The sequence below is a fragment of the Vicugna pacos genome, chromosome 9, assembly GCF_048564905.1.
Source record: "Vicugna pacos chromosome 9, VicPac4, whole genome shotgun sequence".
NCBI lineage: Eukaryota > Metazoa > Chordata > Mammalia > Artiodactyla > Camelidae > Vicugna > Vicugna pacos.
In genome coordinates this window covers 52,709,020-52,728,868 of record NC_132995.1, presented here as the reverse complement: position 1 = coordinate 52,728,868, position 19,849 = coordinate 52,709,020, and the positions used below count along the sequence as shown (strand labels likewise).

At 45.7% G+C, this 19,849-nt stretch overlaps 1 protein-coding gene across 4 annotated transcripts in view; it reads right to left on the bottom strand.

The window, feature by feature from the left end:
- CDH13 (cadherin 13) overlaps window positions 1-19,849 on the bottom strand; it is a 1,012,485-nt gene that overhangs the window by 218,273 nt on the left and 774,363 nt on the right. The window lies entirely within an intron of this gene.

Here is a 19,849-nt window from a genome sequence, read left to right as displayed (position 1 = left end):
ACTAGTTAAAAAAAATGCATTTACTCTTAGGGCATCTACCCACAAGAAACACTTGCACGTGTCCACAAGGGGTTTTTGTCGGGATGTTCATGGAGGATTCTCCACTACGGTGAAACATTTGGAAACAACCTGACTGTCCAACACAGAGGAACTGCCAAAATTGTGGTATCCAGTCCCTGTGAAATCTTCTGCAGTAGTTAAAACTGTAGCTCTAATGTGTTTTAATATGGAGGGCTCGCCATGATTGAAAAATATCAGGCTGGAGAAGGATGTTACCACGCTATGACATCATTTTTGTGAACATATTGGCACACAGAAAATTCCACCAGCTTTATGTATCTATTCTGCAGGTACAGTTTATGCTCGTAAATGCATACAAGGGTGAACTTCACGCTGGCTCTGGTGGTTAAATCAGGGCAAAGGAGAGAGATGGCTAGGGTTAATCGTAGTGATCAGGGAAGATGTTGGACCAGTCTGTAATGTTTTCATCATTCTTACAAGGAGAATGTATTGCTTTTGTGGTTACATTTAATTTAAAGGGATCATAATTACAAATACCAGCAGAATCATGATCTAGGGCAGAATCGGGCACATCTGCTTGCTGATCTTGACAATTTCAAGCCACCACACTTGGCTCAGGGTGACCTACCCAACCATCATTTTAAATTGTGGTTTACTTTTCCACGAATGTAAGGACCCACCTTCTGATTCCGAATCCTCTGGACTCACAACATGTGAGCTAACTGGTAAGAGACGGAAGCCATAGACCTATAGTTACCGGAAGGAAAATTCACATATAGAAAATATTCAAGCTCAGCGGAAACACAGAATCCATCTAGCTCAGCCGCCATCTCGGTATTCCTTTCCCTTTTGTAACAGCGCTTTCAAACCATCAAAGCCACTTTATTATTTTTTTTTCCATCATCAGAATCAGATTATCAGCCATTAGGTCTGAAGGATGAGGCAAATGAGAAGGATCGGACCATCCTGAGGTTGGATTGATTTGTTAAATAGTCTCAGTTGATTTCACCAATATTACCACTAGGCCAGATGCATCCGGACACCTCTTCTATTCCACATTGTGTCTTTGCCCTTCTTTGTTTCTTTCTGAAATTATCACCAGGCAGGCCTCAAGATTTGGTGTAAGAGCAGAAAATTCTGGGCACATGCAGTCAGCTTCCTCTCCCCTTGCCTTTGGAAGATGTCAGCAAGCCACTTGGTTTTGTGCTTTGTCTCCCACCCTGTGGATCAGAGTTCTTTCTCCACGCAGTGGTCCAGGCAGCCACGCCCAGTCTGTCCCAGTTAGCGTGAAAGGTATACTCATTTGTCTCTCTGGTCTAGGAAACAGGCTTACTTGAGGGTTTCCGTCAGAAATCAGAGGCAGTTCTCAGGCCCACAGCTCGCCCTGGGACATACTCAGTGAGCTCCGTGTGGGCAAAGGCCTGGAAGGAGGCCTCCCCAGCATCGATTCCATGGGAAATGGTCTCCGGTTAAGTATGTACGACCTAGTGCCTTGCACTTCGTCAGTGTCTAACAAACTCTTGACTGTGCCCCATGTAATCTAATCTACTTTTAGTGGAAGTCAGACACAAACAAGCAGAAGAAAGTATAAAAATGAGGTTGTCACGGCTTGTGACTGTCATGGTTTCTTGGGAAGGGAAGAAAAGACCTCTCAGGTTGACAAATTTTCAGTTTCCACCAGGACATTCATGGATAGTTTTGTTCTTGGTTGTGATTTTTCACAGATTTGCTAACATGAAATAGGAAAAAGTGCTCCTGGAATATTCCCAGCATGACACAGAAAATGCCTTTCATTTTAAGGAACTGTTAGGGAGCAAGTGAACTTGGTCTTCACCCAGCCTTGAACCTGGACTTACTTCTGAGGCCCGCCCAGCGGAGAATGATAGTGCTTGAGTCACCCAAATAGGTTTGCGGCATGGCAGGAAACCACCTTGGGGTAACGTCTAGGTTCAAGTCTTAACTGTGAACTTGGGCAAGTTAATTAACCTTCTCCAAGCCTTAGCTTCCCATTCACCCCCTCATAACATGAGGATATTATCAACACTTTTTCCTTCAGTCCTTGTGAGCATGTAACGGGACGATGTATTAAGTAACTTGGCCCAGTGCCTGCTGTGTCAGTGTTCCAGGTGGGGAGGCCTTTGTCACCAACCTGCCCTGGGGTCTGAACCTGACGTGCAGGCAATGCCGCAGACGAAAGAGCTCAGAAGCCCAGGAGCTCAGGATGAAGCAGCCCACAGAGAGGACGAGTCCCGGTGCCCATCGTCTGAGTCGCCCTGCCTCACCTTCTCCCTCTCACCTTGTCCATGGTCTGTGTTCATAGATTTGGGTTTCTGTGGGGGAGATCCTAAATCTCTGCTAACACATACACATGTATGTGCACCCAGGTGCACGCGCACATGCACACACACGCACACACACATTCTGTAGCCACCACTGCTTCTCCATAGGGCACCCTAGTCTTCCTCTAGGATCAAGGATCTATCCTGAGCCCCAGACCATCTGGTGGGCCTGACACCCTGCTCTTGTCAGCTCCTGCCCTGGGGCTGGATCATGATTTTCAGACTTCCAGGTCCTGCCATGGCTAGATAAGCCTCCGAAACCAGCATTTCCTACCATTGTTTCCAAGGAGCTCTGGTTCTGTGGGCTCAGCAGAAAAACACATTTGAGAAATACGCAGTAAGCAAAGTTAAGCAGGTCTTCCTCCTGGAGGACTTCCTGGCGTCCTTAATAAGCAAATGCGTGTTGTAAATCTCCAGGAGAGAATGGAGTCTGCAGCTTTTACCAGACTTCTCTGTTGAGGGAGCCTCTTCTAAACCTTAAGGACATCTTCATGTGATGGGTCACGCGGTCCTACATTTGAACCCTTGTGGGGCAGAAGGGTTTTGTTTGTCTTGATAAGCTCAGGTGCTGACACACAGTGGGCCCTCCATCAGTGTTCTCTGGGGAGAATTGCACGTTGCAGTTCGTTGCAGCTCGTTGCAGTTCTGCCATATTCCACAGCGACCAGAGCCGTGGACGACTTGTTACTGAGAAGAAGGGACAACATTGCCTGAACATATTTCATAACCAGGCAGGCTTCCCTGGCACCTCTGAGCTCTTCCCCCACCCCTCCCAGAAGCCCTTGTTGGACCTGGATTCGGCCCCAGACACCAATTCCAAGTCCAGGGCTGATGTCGGGCAGGTGGGTACCAGGATGGTTGTTCCAGTGTCTGTAGGTGGCACCCATGGCTTTACCCTGCCCAAGCCCACATCCTGGACTCTGAGAAGAAGGGCTCATTCCTTTCCATCAGCCTGTCAGCTTCTCGTCAGTGCTTATCTTGTGCCTAGGTGCGCTTCCCGACGGCAGAGAAATGATAATTACATGATAGACACAAGTGTGGGTCCTCCACATAGTACATTTCTGTCTCTCCCCCGTCGCAATATTCTCCCGAGTGTCAAAATAAATGATAATCACTCTGTCACTCCCGGAGCCAGATGAACTAGTGGTGGTCCCTCCAAAGCCAAATAAAAGAATTACAGGCCGCTGGTTGAACGCCTCAAGTTGGGCTGTTACTTCCTTTCATCGAAGGGCATGGCGGCTGATGTGACAGCCTGATCAACAATTATGAGGATTCCGTCTTGGCCGGATTGTCCCTTCCTCTTGGCTGCATTTCTCTGATTAAAGAAAAGTGCTGCCTGGTGTCTTGACCTTGAAGCTAGTGTTTGAAGTTTTGCTTACTTGTGACTTCAAGCACAGTCACACCCTGGAGAAACGGAGGGCAGATCCGAAGTGGAGGGGCTGTTTTCAATCTCCAGGAAAGGTCAGCTGGCCTCGAGAGCGAGAGGTTCCAAAAGACAGCTCGCCCAGTGCCGCAGGTGACAAATTTCTTCTGTTCTTGAAATTTCATTTCCTTCACGTGATCAAAAGTGTCAGACTCCTTTTTTTTTTTTAAAGGGATATTCCTATAAGTGAATAATATATCAAGACACAGACATTCAAGTCTATGTTTGGCATCGATTTCTGAGAGCACAGTTAAGGCAAACGTCTGCTTTTCAGGGGAATGCCAAACATAAAAACCAACAAGATCAGAGGTGGCAGGTGTCACCAACTGAGCTCCCCAGATGTGACACATGGCACTTATCATAGAACATCCAACCCGTGAGTGGAGGTAGCGCATCTAGTGCACCTAAACGCTGATCTCTGCGACTAAACCATCTCTGCCATGTGCCTCAAAGGTTACTAAGAAGAGATCACGACTCTGCACGAAGCCCTCTCAGTGGCTGGCTCAGCCTTATCCATTTGCAACAAGGTCTGTGGTTGGCTGACTTATAAAATGACCCCAAAGACTCTTGCTCAAATTCCCAGGACTTTGAGTAGGAGGAGGGAGCATGCCGGGACTGACTGCAAAGAACTGAATTCTACCAACAACCTCAATCAGCTGGTAAGCAGATTCCTTCCCGGAGCCACCATATAAGAGCCCAGCCTTACCTACACCTTGAATTTGGCCTTGGAAGATCCTAAGTGGACATTGCATGGCATAACCCGCTCCTTCTTATTTATTTTCACCCGTGAAAGAAAGGAAGCCCTTAACTATCAGCATCTCAACTTGTGAAGGGGACACAGAAGCATCTCAATGTATGTCTAGTAGGACAGATACTAACTTGAAACTAAATTTGTCTTGAAATCCTTCAGGTTGAAGGGTTCTGGGCATCCTGGTTCCAAATGCTCAACTGGAGTTCTCGATGTGGGATGACGAAACAGCCAGTTTGCCTGGGACTGGGGGCCTGCCGAGACAGCCCTGGGCAAACCAGAATGAGAGGGTCCCTACAGGACAAATTCTGCTTCCAGATACAGACATATCTCATGGCCATGACTGTCAGAGCACAGATGTGTGACCGGCTGCCACTGTGACTCCAGTGGCCTGGGACATTCAGATCCTTACCGGTCAACCAGTCTGCAGCTGCTTTCCAGCCACGCATGTGGACACAACCCAGTTCTCTCAAAACGGTCCTTAGCAGCAAAGAGAGAACCAGGTGAGCACATGCAGGTGGAACGGTGTCAAAGGCACCGTTGAGGATGTGGAGTGTCTACTTTCAAATCCTGGCCTCACCAGGAATCGTCAGAGCATCCTTGGACAAATTCCTTTACTTTGTGAAACTCCAACTTTTTTCATTTACAAATCAGCATCTCCCTTAACCGGCTGTTGTGGGCATTGAATGAATTAATGCAGAATTTCTCAACCTTTATTTTTTTCATTATCAACCCACCAAGAGTCTTCTTAGATATTTTTTCCTACTTGCTCCCACTCCCCATAGATATCTGTTTGCATACGATAGCCCTTTGAGGGCCACGAATCATTGCAATATCTCTAATTTTGAATGTTCCCCAAGTACCAATTTTCTCCCCCTTGGAGGTGATATTATCTCCATTGAGAATCTATAAACTAAGGAATATGAAGTCTGTCTGGGCAGTGGTAAATACTCAAGAGATGAGAGTTTTATTGTTATTTTTATTGACTGCTGCAATTTGCAACTCAGTTCTGGGGGGACTCATTACCGTGTGGGATGGTGGTGAGCCAGATGTCTTGGGAGACCCCACCCCTTAGGGTTCAACTCATCCTAGTTCTGGGACTCACAGCCAGGGTCTGCAGAAGCAGGGATGAATTAAAATCTCATAAGGAAACAATTTCTCTCTTCCCTTAGATAAGCCTAAAAGCTTCTGTTGGGCACAGGAATGCATGAATCAGCCTCCTCGGTCTTGTCAATGTTTCCATGTTCACAGGAATTAATAGGGAAACTGTCAAAGATTAGTTGACAAAAGATACTCAACCAATCTGATAGGTATCCGGAGGTAGCACACATTCTGCAGTGCACGCATCCTGAAAAGTCACCCATGTGATGAATCGTAAATAATGTCTTATTTCACCATTGACCTACATTAGCATTTCAGACCTGCTTTATCGTCATTTGAGGGGCTGTCCAATTGGAAGCTGCTCCTCATAATTCACTTTCAGTTTTTTTGCTTATCTCCAAAACACGCTATTAGCAGGTGGAGTGGGAGAAGGGGGTGAGCTCTCTGCTCTGGGTGAGGAGACTGCTGAAGAAAGCCCTGCCCAGATCCTCAGGAGAGAAAAGAGGTGCTTTGACTCTGACTTCGGGGAGCCAGTAAGGGGAAAAGCAGGCTGAGATCTAGCCTGGAGATTTAGTTTTGTTCCTTTGGGGGGCCCTTTCCTCTGTCCTCCAATTATTTAGGGATTGTCATTCATCAGCACAAAGACTCCTCATATTTTTCACATGGTGGTCAGGCTGTGTATCAGACCTAGAAAGTTCTTAATAATGTGAGTTTGATAAAGATGCCAATGACCTTTGGCCTCTCTTCTGACAGCAGCCCAGACCCACTGGCCCCAAGGGTGTGACTCTCTGGCCCCATTCCCAGAGCAAAGTTATGGGAGCTGGGCCTGAGGTGAGAAGCTCAAATGCTCACCTAACGCCCACACAGGTAACTTACATGAGTAACATGATTTTGATACAATTGTGAGTGGTGAGGACTGTGGCAAATTGGAGGGTGGATGTCCCGCCTAAGGGGCAGCTATCTTTTAGTCCAAGGTAATTGCTTTATTTTTGAAATGCAAGTCTGGAGAAGACAGATCTTTTGATTTTTCAAGAAAAGGTGGGAATTTAGATTTTCCTATATGGATTTTCCATATATACCAAAATATTTACATGTTGGACACTAGTTCAAATTAAAAAAAAACAAAAAACAAAAGACCACTGAGTGGGACAGAGAAGGCCAAACAAAACAGGGCTCACCAGTTTTCAACCTTTGATTTTGACTGTAGGTAGCGGCAATTCTTTTCCCCAAAGACAAAGACTAAATATTGTTACTAAATCCTCTGGTGATTGCAAGGTAGGAAAATGGCACATCCACTAGAACTAGCTCGCCCTTCTTCCTTCCACCTCCCTGTTAGGACAGGGAAGTTCCCCTGTGCAGCCCCAGCCTCAGCAAAGTGTGAGGCGGTAGAGATGCAGTGATACAAATATGTAACGCAGGTGTTGTGCAGTAACTTATCTGATCCTACAGTGACTCCAGGAGGTATGTTGTGTTGCTAAACCCACTGTACAATGAGGAAGCAAAGACCAAGAAGATCATATAGCTAGTCACCCCTTGAAACAGGATTTGAACCCTGCTTTAGGAAAGAGACTATGGCCCCAACTGTGAGTTGCTGCCCAGAACCCATTCTTTCTTTCTTCTTTGGTAACTCTGATTTTAGTTGCCACATTGCTGACTAGCTGAGATACTAGATGTCCCAGCTTCTCTGCCAGCTATTGTGGCCATCAATTAAGGTTTAGACAATGAGCTATAGTTAGAAGTAATGTGTGTGAGACTCCAAGGAAGGTTCCTTAAAGAGATCTCATCCAGAATGTGTGTGCTTTTATAACACCCCCTTTCCTCAGTTCCTGCTGCCCGGAATGCAGATGTGATGACTACAGCATCAGCAGCCATTTTAGACCATGAGGTGGCCTTTTAAATGGAAGCCACATGATAGAAAATAAAGGCAGAAAGACAGAAAGAATTTCAGTCCCTGAGTCTCTGATGACCATGAAGCTTCAAGGGAAGCCTGGAATTCCTCCCTTTGGCTTTGTTTACATGAGCAAGAAATAAATGAAAGAAAAGTAAAAGCCCATCTTGTCTGAAACATAGTCATTTTGGGTTTGCAATTCTATGCAGCCACAAATAATCTTCTCTGAAAAAGAAGGAAGTAAAGATTAAAGAAAATAAATACGTTTTGTTAAATACTTAGTATTATTCTAAAAAGTAAATGTTGTTGCGTTAGCCTGGAACTAGAGGGCACTAATTTAGAGAAAAGTGGAAACACATGGTCAGTTCTTCAGATAATTTCAAATATTCAAGTTGATTTTGATTCACCTAAATTGTCTTGAATTCAGAAACAATCTTTCTATCAGATGGTAAGATTGTCCCATTTGTGGGACAACCCCAGCAAGCCATACCTCCTTTTAAATACATTCTTATATCATCCCTTCCACCTAGAGTGTGGGCTTAGCCTGTGACGTTCTTTGGCCAGTGGAACAGAGGTTTGGAAGTGCTTCTTGTCCTCCGGGAACCCAGCCACCAACTAAAGATATCTGGGCTGTCCTGCTGGAGGGGCCACCTGTCTGGGAACTGATATCCTTCACTAACCATCAGACGTGAAGGTTGAGGTCATCTTGGACCAGTTCAGCCACACGTGATGGCAGCCACGTGGCCAACCTCAGGCAAGACCAGCAAGAGAACCGCCCCACTGAATCCATCTCAACTTGCAAACTCATGAAAAAACAAATGGCTATTGTCTTTAGCCACTAAGTTTGAGTGTGTATCATTATGCAGCAATAGGTAACTGGTAAAGGAGTATAAGCGGACTAATCTCCACACATAAGCTAGAAAATGTTTTGGAATTTAAAAATTGTGTGGAAGTTGCCATTTTCATTAACCAAATAGCACAATATATTTAGGGGATGGACCAAAATAAAAAGGGACAGGTGCAGGCGAGAAACTGATGACCCATTTCCCAAATACTAGGCTTTTTTTTTTCCCCCCAAATACTAGGCTTTTGGGGCCACTGATGGTGTCACCATAAGTCACTGCAATATGTCAACCACCGAGTGTTTTGGTTGCCCAGTGAGTATATTTTTTTGGGAAAGTGCTGAATCAAAGTAGCAGAAAGGATATACATCTGATTTAGGTCTGAGATGTGTAGGTACCTTTAAATAGGAAGACGATTTTGTTCTTAAAAGTGAGAACGCCTGAAATTTTGAGACAGTTACCCGCTTTCCTTTAATCGCAGCCAGGGGGGCCTCTGTGTAGCTGCAATTAGCACAGGCTTGATTTGAAATGCGGTCGACTTCTCCTCTCAAATTTGCTCAACCTCCCGGGCAGCTCGTTGGTTTTTTAAATACAAATTGACAGTCAAATATGTAATAAGTTATGACAAGTTGAGCAATGGTTGTCTCCCATCTGTTTTCAAAGGTTGTTTATTTTCATAGTGATAAAGAGATGGTGGCGACAGCACCACCTCATGATGATTTCAGTCCTTCAGTTGCTCCTCCTAATCGTTCCATCTTCACAGCATCTTTGCCCTACTTCTCCGGCGAGCGGTTGTATGAGCTGCAGCACCCAGATGTTAGGAAAAAGATGTGTTTTTGAGATAGAGGGGAACACATGGTAAAACAGGGGTCCTCTCCTGTCAGGATTGACTCTATTGCCCTAATTTATTCATTTCATCCAGAATTTTAAGGTAATGTTGTTCTCAAAACCTATTACAAAATTCTCTTTAATCTCTTTATAATTCCTTTCTGGGTAGCTCTTTTAAAAGGATCTAGGAAACTGCTGAATGAACTGATCTTTCCTAAAACACTTTTAAAAAGCAATTTTCAGAAGAATCTCTACCCCCAATATTCCAAAGCTATAATAAGAAATCTTTGTATAGGGTAAGTACCAAGTAGCTGAAATTCTCAAATAGGAAAATATCTTCCTATAAAACTCAAGGGAAAAACAAACAAAAGGAATTGTGTGTGTATTTTTTGTTTGCTTAGCCAATTTAAGAGATACTTTAAAAGTGACTAGTTCTCCATAGAGCAATGATTTTCAATTGGGTGTGATTTTATCCCTCAGGGGACAGTGGGTGAGGTCTGGAGACACTGGTGGTGGTCACAGCTGGGGCGGGGGTGTGATACTGGCATGTAGTGGGTCGAGGCCAGGGATGCTGCTTAACTTCCCACAATGCACAAACCAGCCCCATCACAAAGGATTACGCAGCTCCAAACGCCAAAAGTGCCGAGGCTGAAAATTGTCTTGTTAGAGACATTTATACCAGTGTCTCTAAAAGAAACGGCATTTTTAAAATCCTATACTCTAGCAATTGAAACAATCTGCTTCTCTTTTGGAACTCTTGTAGATTTGAAGTTTACTGAGCGCAGAGATACTGTTTCTTCTGTATTTACTCCCCTCACAATGGCTCAAATACTAGTACCACTGAATATGCAAATATATATTGTTTATGATGTTTAAGAATATGTGAATACTAACAACATTAAGCTTTTCTGCTTAAGTGTTGTATAACTCAAAGTGTGAAAATCTTCAAAGATACCAGGATAATGCTTTGTATGTGGTAAGAGTTTAGTAAACATTTGTTGAAGGCATGTGTGAATAAATGAATGGATAAAGTGAATGAATGAATAAATGAATGAATGAGTGAATGAATAAATACAGAATTAATATTTTTATTTATTATCATTTTCCTCTATTAAAGCTTGAGGTAATGATGAAGGTGGAAGAGGAAACAGGTCAATAATTAATGTCTGCCTTGCACTAAATATTAATTCCTAGGTAAATTCTGAAAATAGGTCTAATTTCCCTAACATATCTATTTTAAGGACAACAGCGAGGCAGTTTTGCTATTGAAAACACGGACTATATTAGGCTGGTCTAGACTGAGATAAATTTCAATCTGAAATTTCAATGGCTTAATATCTGCATTAATTTCTCCTTCAGATTCAGTCCATTTGAGGAGCTCCCTTTCCCAGTTGTGATCTAGACTCTGGCATCTTGTGGTTTTGCCACTGGGACACGGGGTTTCCTGATAGTGGGGGTGGGTGCAAAGCCACACGCAGACTCACTAAGTACTTTAGCCAGAAATGGTGTAGGTCACCGCTACCGCCAGCAGCCTATGGGCGGGTCAGTGTCTAAGGCAAGTGCAGGGTAGGCTTCATGGGTGAGTGGCTTTGGTCATCCAGGGAGCTGGGCTCAGAAGGGCTCTGTGCTTGTTGTCATGCTCTGCGGTCACCCTCTTGACACTCTTAATAATGGTTGAACAAGGGACCCTGCATTTTCATTCCACAAATCACTCAGCCAGTACTGGTTAAGAGCCCAGAGCCAGACTTGCGAGAAGCCTGGGAAATGCACACAGGGCACCAGACTCCCAGGGGGCCGTGGGCATCTCGGTTGGAGATCCTGCCAATCAAGCCAGGACATGAGCCCTTCGTTTCCTTCATTAGGGCTCCAGACACTACTGCTCACAGAACTCTTAGCTCCCCCAACACTTTCATCCCTATTGGGTGAGAAGCATCACATAACAGCTCAATCAAGAAGTCTAAACACGGCCTGCTCTGGGACCAGACCTGCTCATTGCGGCTCCCACTTCCCAAGATCTGGGTCCCTTGTCCTGGGGAACCTGCCCCAGGAGACCTGCATGAGCTTCAACCCTTTACTTCTCTTCTGGCTCCCGGCTCCTGAGCTCACTTTAGACCCCAGGGGGCTGCTGTTTTCAGGGCCTCTGCCTGGATATGCTGGCCCCTAGGCCACCTGCTTCTTTTTAATTAGATACTTAGGCTTAGTTTTCCCTTGACAACCTGGGTCCCACCAGATGTGGCTCGCACACCGGTATGACATTAAAGGATTATGTGGCACCATGTGTTGCGACCCTGGCTGCTCACATGAATCTGCTGAGAAGATTTAAAAACACTCTGAATGCCTGAAACTCACCCTCCGAGATTCTGAATCTACTGACCTGGCATGGAGTCTGGAGAACACAATCCTGGCAAGAGATGGGGCCAGACAGATGTAGCCTCTGACACTCTACTCACTGGCGCTGTGATCTGGGTGATCTATGTGGGCGTGTCTGGCCTCAGTCTCCTTACCTGTGAAATGGGCAGACATCTGCCACTGTGTACACTGGGTTTGAAGTTTCATGTAAAGTGGGGGGGGCTGATGAGGCAGCCTTTGCAGTAATTCCACAGAGAGGGAAATAAACATGTGGACCTACTGTGTGCCAGCAACAGTCCTGACAACAGCCTCACCAGGGGAATTAGGTCATTTCCATTTTTCAAGAAGGAAAAGCAAAGACTCAGAGGAATCAGACAAGCTGCCCAAGATCATTGCAGACAAGTGGCTAAGCAAGGACTCAGGGAGACACAAAGAAGATTCCAGAAGCGAAGACCTAACCTTTATTGCTAAGACCTAACCAGACTGTTTGGGGCACTGCAGTCATGTGATTCTCCCAATAGCCCTGTGAGGTACGTGTTATTAGGCCCACTTTACGAAAAGGGAAGTAACGTGGGTGGCGGTGAAATCAGTCGCCCCCCCCGACCAGATTAACCTATGGTAAGTGGCTGAGCCAAGGTGCCTTTATGTCCTACTCCTCTCCAGCACATGTCATGTCCCTTAGGCATTTCAAATTGCCTTTCACAGGCGGAATAATTAATGTTTTCAAGAGCTCTCCCTGCAGACTGGCTACTGAACTACCTTTGCTCTGACCCACAAGAGCTTGTCTCTGGCATGTTGGGGCATCTTTGGGCATCTTTGAGCCATGTCGGGAGCCCAAAGGACAGACGGGGTGGACATCCCCGAGTTGTAGCACAGAGCAGATGATCAATGACCCCAGAACTGCTCCTGTTAGGGAAATAACCTGCCTGAAGTCACGGGCATGATTAACAAAGGGCCCAGGGAGGTCTGCATGGGGGGCCGTGATGACTGCAGTAACAGGATAAAAATGAGGCAGGATGCTGAAATATGGCACATCCGAGACTCGAGACTGCCTTCAATGGGAAGAAAGTGCTGGCAAATTGCTGGTAGAGCTGTAATGTTGCTGATTTTGCAAACATGTGTTCTTCAACTTGATAAGTAAATACATACTGGGTAACATGGTGATGTTGCAAGCTGTTGTTTTACGGCAGGGAAGTCAGCTGCCTGTGATTGATGCTAGCAGTGAAAGTATTTATAAAATAACACGGAATTAGAAGGAGTTGCTTTATGAATCTGGGGAAATGGATCTCTTATGAAGAATAAAACTTGATGAAGGAGCTTAATCAGGGTCACACAAATCTGAAATTGAATGTGCTGGGACTGAAATCTAAAAGGGACCCCTCTCGATGTCTGGGCTCTCAGCCTGGGGAAGAGTGGGGAGGCTTCACCCTGACATTTCTGTCATGAGGAACTGGAGAGTCATTTCCACCTATCATGTTCATTTCTCTCCACAGGGAATGTCACTTCTGGAAACTGCATTACCTCTTCCAGGCCATCAGGACAGCACTTAGGGAATAACTTAGACATAAAACTAAGCGATGCATGTGTGGGATTCACCCTTGCATCCCATGAAATGGGACAGGGTAGGGAACACAGTAGGTGCTCAGTAAATGTTTAGTTATGGAATAAATGGAAAATAGATCCAAGAGCATCTAGCTCATTCTGTAAGAATATTTTCCCATTTCGCTTGAGTTTTTAAATTGTCTTCCATGGGTGTGCATTTCAGCCTCCTAGTGGGGCTGTCTTCCTGATTGGAATGTTCTCTTCTTGGAAATACTCTGGCAGGGGAGACACCAAAGGTATCTGCTTCCCAAGCCAGGAGGGATAATAGGCACATGACTCAGGCTGGTTCAACTGGATGCTCCCCTGGATAATAATGGTTCTTGTCTGATGGGGTTGTTCTGTGGGTTAAATGAAGTTAATATATGTAATATTCAGCCCAGGACTCTGTGTTCTTTAAGAATACGATTATTATTACACATGAGAGAGGCACAGCTCACAGGCTCCACTTTTGATAAAGAAGTAGAAGTTAAGTCTTGAATGAATACGAGGTTAGGTGGAATTGTTCTTTTTTTCTCTCCCCTTAAAGTAATCTTAGGTTGTATACATAGAGGTAGACTAGCAAGTACCAGGGAGGTGATCATCATTTTAACACAATATTAAGCCTCAATAATATTTCAGGGTCTATTCTATGCCCTGGGTGACTCAGAGGTAATCAAAACGTAGCCCCTTCTTGTCAAATTGCCAAGTTGCCAAATTGATCTTGGTCTTTCCCTTAGCCTTGTCTATCTTTCTGAAATTCTTTCTGTCAACCAAGCTCAATTCACACACTTTCACTGGAGCCCTGCAAAGGGATGGCCAGGAGAGCCAAAGGTCTGAGGTTATGAGTAAGAAGTGGCAGAGGGAACGCTGTGCTGGGTGGGGGCACCTGCCTTTCTTGGCCCCTTGGCCCCTACTCTGTCTTCACAGTCAGCAGCACAGCATCTTCCAATCTCTCTCTGCATCTCTGACCTCTGCCTCCTTCATCACCTTCTTTGACTCTGACCCTCCTGCCTCTCTCTTATAAGGACCTTTGTGATCAAGGGTTCTGGAAGCAGGAAATACACAGAGAGTTGAAAGTTAAAGTGAGGGTGTGCAAACAGACGTGTGTGTATGTGGTGGGGATTCACAAGTAAAGGCCCAGGAGAGCCGCGCAGATCTGAAATGGGGCACCTTGTACTGTAACAGCGTAAGGGAGCAGGACCCTATGGGGCCTTCCCGGGACAGACCCCTCCCCTGTACCCACTGCTCTAGCTCCTCTTTGAAGTACCCAGATCACGTGTCTGATGAACATTTCCTAAGTTGTTTTGCAGATGCTAAAACCCCCGCTAAATGGAAGAAATTAACTACTTAATGACCATGAGCAGGTAGCCACCAGACCTGCTGGTGCCTAAGGATTGATAATGTTAACCCCCGTGACACTGCCCTGTCACCTCACCATCATCCAGTCAGAGAATTGTGCACGAATGGATCACATAACCCGGAGACACACAAAGGAGACTCACGCAGAGACCATTTGGGGATGGGCAGAAGAGATGAGTGAAAACGGCAGGAGTCAAACCTGCCCCCTCTAACGGTCTCTTTGTGGTCCATCAGCCCATGTTATCAGAGGGGCTTGGAGAGACCACGGCTGCCTCATCAGTGCATAATGGACCCTTCGTAATGGGCACAACCTAAGAATCTCATTTTCAATGTAAGATGTGCTCTCACGGGCCAGCCCTGTGCCCACTCCAGGAAATTCTGGCGGTGTGTTGCAAATATTTGTATATTTCAACTCCACATTCTACTGGGGCCACTTTGAGGCACCCTGTGCTAGGACTGTGGATACCCATGTGAATAAGACAGTCCTGGCTCCTCAAATTGCTCGTGTACAGTTGGGAGAGACAGAGACGCTTAAATACAAAATTGCAGTGCAGTGCAATGCATGCCCAGGACAAAAGCATGTTCAAGGTCACTTTGAGAACACGGCGTGGTGGGCACCCTGGATCTCCCTTGGGGTAAGGGGACTGACTCAATATTGTCTTCAGCTGCTCCCAGCTGAGATTTAGGGCGGGGATGGTCTCAAGTTGTTTTTTCCTGCATGACTGACTGACCGTGAATGGTCTGCTCGTCCCCCTGACTATTTGATTACTGCTTAGCATTTCAGTTTTTAAAACATTTTCTTCCACAGAATAACTTATCCATTCACTGAGCACAAAGAGGTATTAAAGCTGGCAAAACAGCACCGCTGGTTGTTCAAACTCTCCCTCCTGCTAAGAGTGGGCACGTTAAAGATATTTTTAGCTGGGAGTGTGAAGGCTGTATTTGCAAGTCAAGTTGAAAAAGCACCGAGTTCAAGGTCCTGAGCACCCATCGCACCACCCACTGCCTTCCACGCTCTTAACATTCAGCGTCTCTGGAATTAACCTCCTAAATGTACACTGCCCCAGACAGATGGCCCCTCGAAATGGGAACATACTGTGGTCCAAAAGACCTCATCTCTGGAGAGAAAAGAAACACTAAGAGAAACGGCAAAGTCCTAAGCAACTCATTTCACCAAGAGGCAAGCAAGCAGCCAGAAGCCCACCCCCTGTAGGTGATGGAAGAAAGGAATCAGCTAGCAATGAAAGGAGAGATTGAAGTTTATACTGGGGGGAGGATTTGCAGGCGGTTAAATTTCATCAGGGACAGAAGAAGGGAAGAGAGACAGAGTGAAAAGGAGACAGAGAGAAAGGGAGAGGCTGAAAGTCAGCAGTCTGTGAATTCTCTCAGATTCACGTTGAGGATTTGCTGTGTGCTGCCTGCAGTGTGACCAGCTTTCTGGCCCCTCTGGGCTCATATCCGAGGATGCTCAGACTCACCCTTCACTGACTGCATTCCTTTTCTAGGGCCGCTGTATCAAATTAGCAGACACTGGGTGTCTTAAAACCATAGAAATGTATTCTCTCCCAGTCCTGGAGGCCAGAAGTCTGAGATCAAGGGGTGGGCAGAGTCACGCGCCCTCTGGGGGCCCCAGGAGACAGTCTGTTCCTTGCTCTTTCAACTTTCGGAGGCTGTTGGCATTCCTTGGCTTGTGGCCTCATCTCTTTCGGCTTGGCCTTCATATCTTTCTCTGTGTTTCTGTGCTGACACCTTCTGCCTCTCTCTTCTAAGGATCCGTGTGATTATATGGGCTCACCTGGATAGTCCAGGGTAATCTCCTCATCTCAGAATTCTTAACTTAATCACATATGCAAAGAGTCTTCTTCCAAATCAAATCACATTTACTGGTTCCGGGGAGCAGGACTTGATCTCTTCGGGTGGCTGGGATTCAGCCTAGCACACTGCTCACAGTGCACGGGGAGCTGGGTTAAGCTCTAGCACGTGAACTTGGGAGGTTCTGCTCTTACCCCCATGCTGTCCTTGGAGGAAGAGCAGGGACAGGCTTGAGGTCATGCAGCCAGTGCCTGGTGGAGCCAGGGTTGGCACCAGGCATCTAAGGATGCAGAGTCTATGCTAGAATTGTGTGGTACAGCCAAGAAGGAGGCAGACGGAGGCAGACAGCAGGGACAGGGTCAGGTGAGAAACATACGCACATCTATGGCCCCAGGAATGTTTCAGGGTCAATTTCCTGAGAATTAATTCAGTGAAGAACAGGCACCGGGCCTCTGCCTTCAGAGGATGTAAATTCTGTTCTTGGGGTCAGCTAGTGATGGACACATTTTCCAGGCTCAATTCCCAGAGATGTGTGAGGGGCCAGCTCCTAAATCTCAAGATTTCTAGTCCTGCAGAAGCTGTTTTATCTCTTCAGAAATGCAGCAAATTGGCCCAGGAAGATGAATGTGTGACATTCGCTCACACTTAAGCTCTGACATCGGCTCCAGTGGATTTTGAGGGGAAGAAATATCTCTGTCACAGAGGACATGTGCTTTATATTTTTATAAAAACATGGACAAGACAAGCTTTTTCCTCATTTCTTTACAATCTTTAAGGAAAGAAAAATGTGCACAGTGTATTTTTTTTTCTCTTTGAACCATGGAACATTTGAGCAGAAAGCAGCTTTGAAGTTAATCCAGTCCAAGGAGCTCCATACAAATGTTTTCCTTGAATGTCAGCTGTTCTGGGTTATATTTCTTGCCTGTACTGAGCAACTAGTTTTATGGTCAAGGGTCAATCCACCCCTGCCCTTGGATTCTGCTCTACTAGGATCATGGCTGGGATCCTGGATCATCCTGGTTCCCATAATATACAAGGGAAATAGACAAACCAGACTGTCAGGAGGAGAGGGGACAGCAGTCTAGATGGTGGAGCTACTGCAATGCAAGGATTAGCTCTAGTAACTGGGCTCTTTTTTTCAGTCCTTTTAAGACTGAAAGGGAAGAAAGGATATATAAAAAGAAATACAGGAATTAGCCTAACATGATTGGTAGGTGCCCTAAAATAGGAGCATGTTTCCTTCCAATACTCAAATGATTTCAGGTTTATACTGGAAAACTCCAGTCAGGACCAGAGGATGAGTCTTGGGGAAGAACATGGCGACCATGGGAGCTGTCCAATGATGCAAAGTCCTGCCTGGTGAACAGTGAGCTCCCATCACTGAGTGTGTGACTGTGTGTGTAGATTGAACAACACTTGCTATGGGGTCTCAGAAGGGAATCCTGCTTTTGGGGGAGGATGAACCATCAGATGACCTCTGGGAAAACCTCTCAACTTGCAGCACCTGAGATTCTAGCAGGGTACACAGAACCATGCCAGGGAATTTCAAGTTCACAGTGCCAAACGGGCATGGAACTGGGAGAGGACAGTCTTTTAGATGCTTCCTCAGCTGATAAACCTGCAAACTGAGCTGACTCCCAGAGTGAGGAATGGAAGGAAGGGAGTAAAAGAGGCAACTTTGCTTCTAATTTCATCCATTTATTCGCACAAGGTCACACACAGACCATCAACTCACAGTTAGCTGACAGGGAGGTGTGCTTCAAGAGTGTTCTAAAGAATTCTCCCAAAGCTATAGCCACACAGGCAGCAAGCATCTCACATCCCTTTTATCTCCAAGTCACTCTTATCAATTATAAAGGCAGCTCCCATTGACTTGGACCTTTATTTAAGCCCTTGTGAAAACCTCCATCTTAATAAGTCACCTGAGTGGCTTGTCTGTTATCCACTCTCCTGAAAAGGGCTGATGTCATATCTGTGTCCATGGGGACAGAATGCTTCAGAAGAGCTAGTCCAATTCCTAACTCAGATTCAGCTAATGTTTACTGAAGCCTCCTGTATTAGACATTTCCAGAGAACTTACCTCATTTACCTTTTATGACTCTATAAGACGACCTAGTTCTATTGCTGTACCTCTTGCTAGCTTACTAACGCATTCCCCTCTTTCACCTTAGAGCTCCTAGCTTGTTTTCTCTAACAGGCTCTCATCTATTATCCCATCTTCACTTTGCTTCCTACAACCTATAAGCCTCCAAAATGTTATACATTCATCTGTTTGCTTTGTGGATTGATGATCCCCCTCCCTTCAGCAAATGTAACACGACTTTGCTTTGTGTCACCCACGCAGACATCTCTGGAACAAACAGATGAATATTATTCCTGTTACATTCAATCCGACTTCTCTAAAATGAGCAGTTCCTTGTGCTGTTTCTAGCTTCATATACCTCAGTGCCTCTTGCTGGATCCAGTAAAAAAATCTACAACGTAGCACAACAACCTATTTGACCTGGCCAGTGTTTCTCTGTCATTTGTCCTCACCTCATCTTTGTCCCCTCCCCTTCCTGCCGTAACAAATGTGGTCATTACTGTTATCAACAAATACTTTCAGTTCCTTCTGGCCACACGGAAGGACTGTGCTTGCCTCCTCTGTTGGACTCAGGTGTGGCCCTGCAACCTACACTGGCCTATGAAACCTCAGCACAAGGAAGGCGTGTCTTCTTAAAGCTTCCGCTTGAAAGGGTGTCCATGTGCCATGCGATCTCTCCCTCTACACAGCCACTGCCAGTGTTCCAGAAGGGGGATGCTCTGCTCTGTCAGCCTGAATCCCAGAGGGTGACAGGGAGCAGGGCCCTCAGCCAGCCCCTGTTAGATATTATCACAGAGGAAATCAACCACTGTTTTGGAGAACCACTGGATTTGGGGGATATAGCAGTATAAGCTAGCTCGTCTGGGCTGATGCACTGAACTTGAACTTCCCCAGACTCGCCATTGTGTGTCATAGCCGGGCCTTGGCACATGCCATTCATTCAGGCCTAGCCTCTTACATGCTCTTCTCCCTCTGCTGGTCTTGCTTTAGCTCAATCATTTCTCTTTATCTGTTAGAACACTTTGAAAAGTCTGTCTGCCAATCTCCTTCCTGAGGCAGAATTGAATATTCCTCCTCTTTGAACCCACTTCTCTCCTGGGTTATCCTCACCCCAGTCCTGTGTACACCGGGTTTCAGTTGTCTATGTGGTGGTCAGTGTCAGCTAGACGGTAGATTTAGGGAAGGGCTTATCTCCACAGGCTTATTCCTAATGGCTAGGAGGCCACCAGGGACCTGGGATATAAACGTTGTGTCAACTTTTATTGGGTGAAATGACAACTCAATAAATGAATGAATGAGTGAGTGAATAAGTGAAGAGAATTACAAGTGTTCTTATCCACAATTTTCAGAGGTATTGGGTTAAATATATCAGTCGCTTCTCTTTCTTCTTTAATCCTCTCTACTCCTTGAACTCCTCATCCTTGAATTAACAGTGGAAAATGAGACTCGGAAAAGGTAGCAATGGATTTGAGATT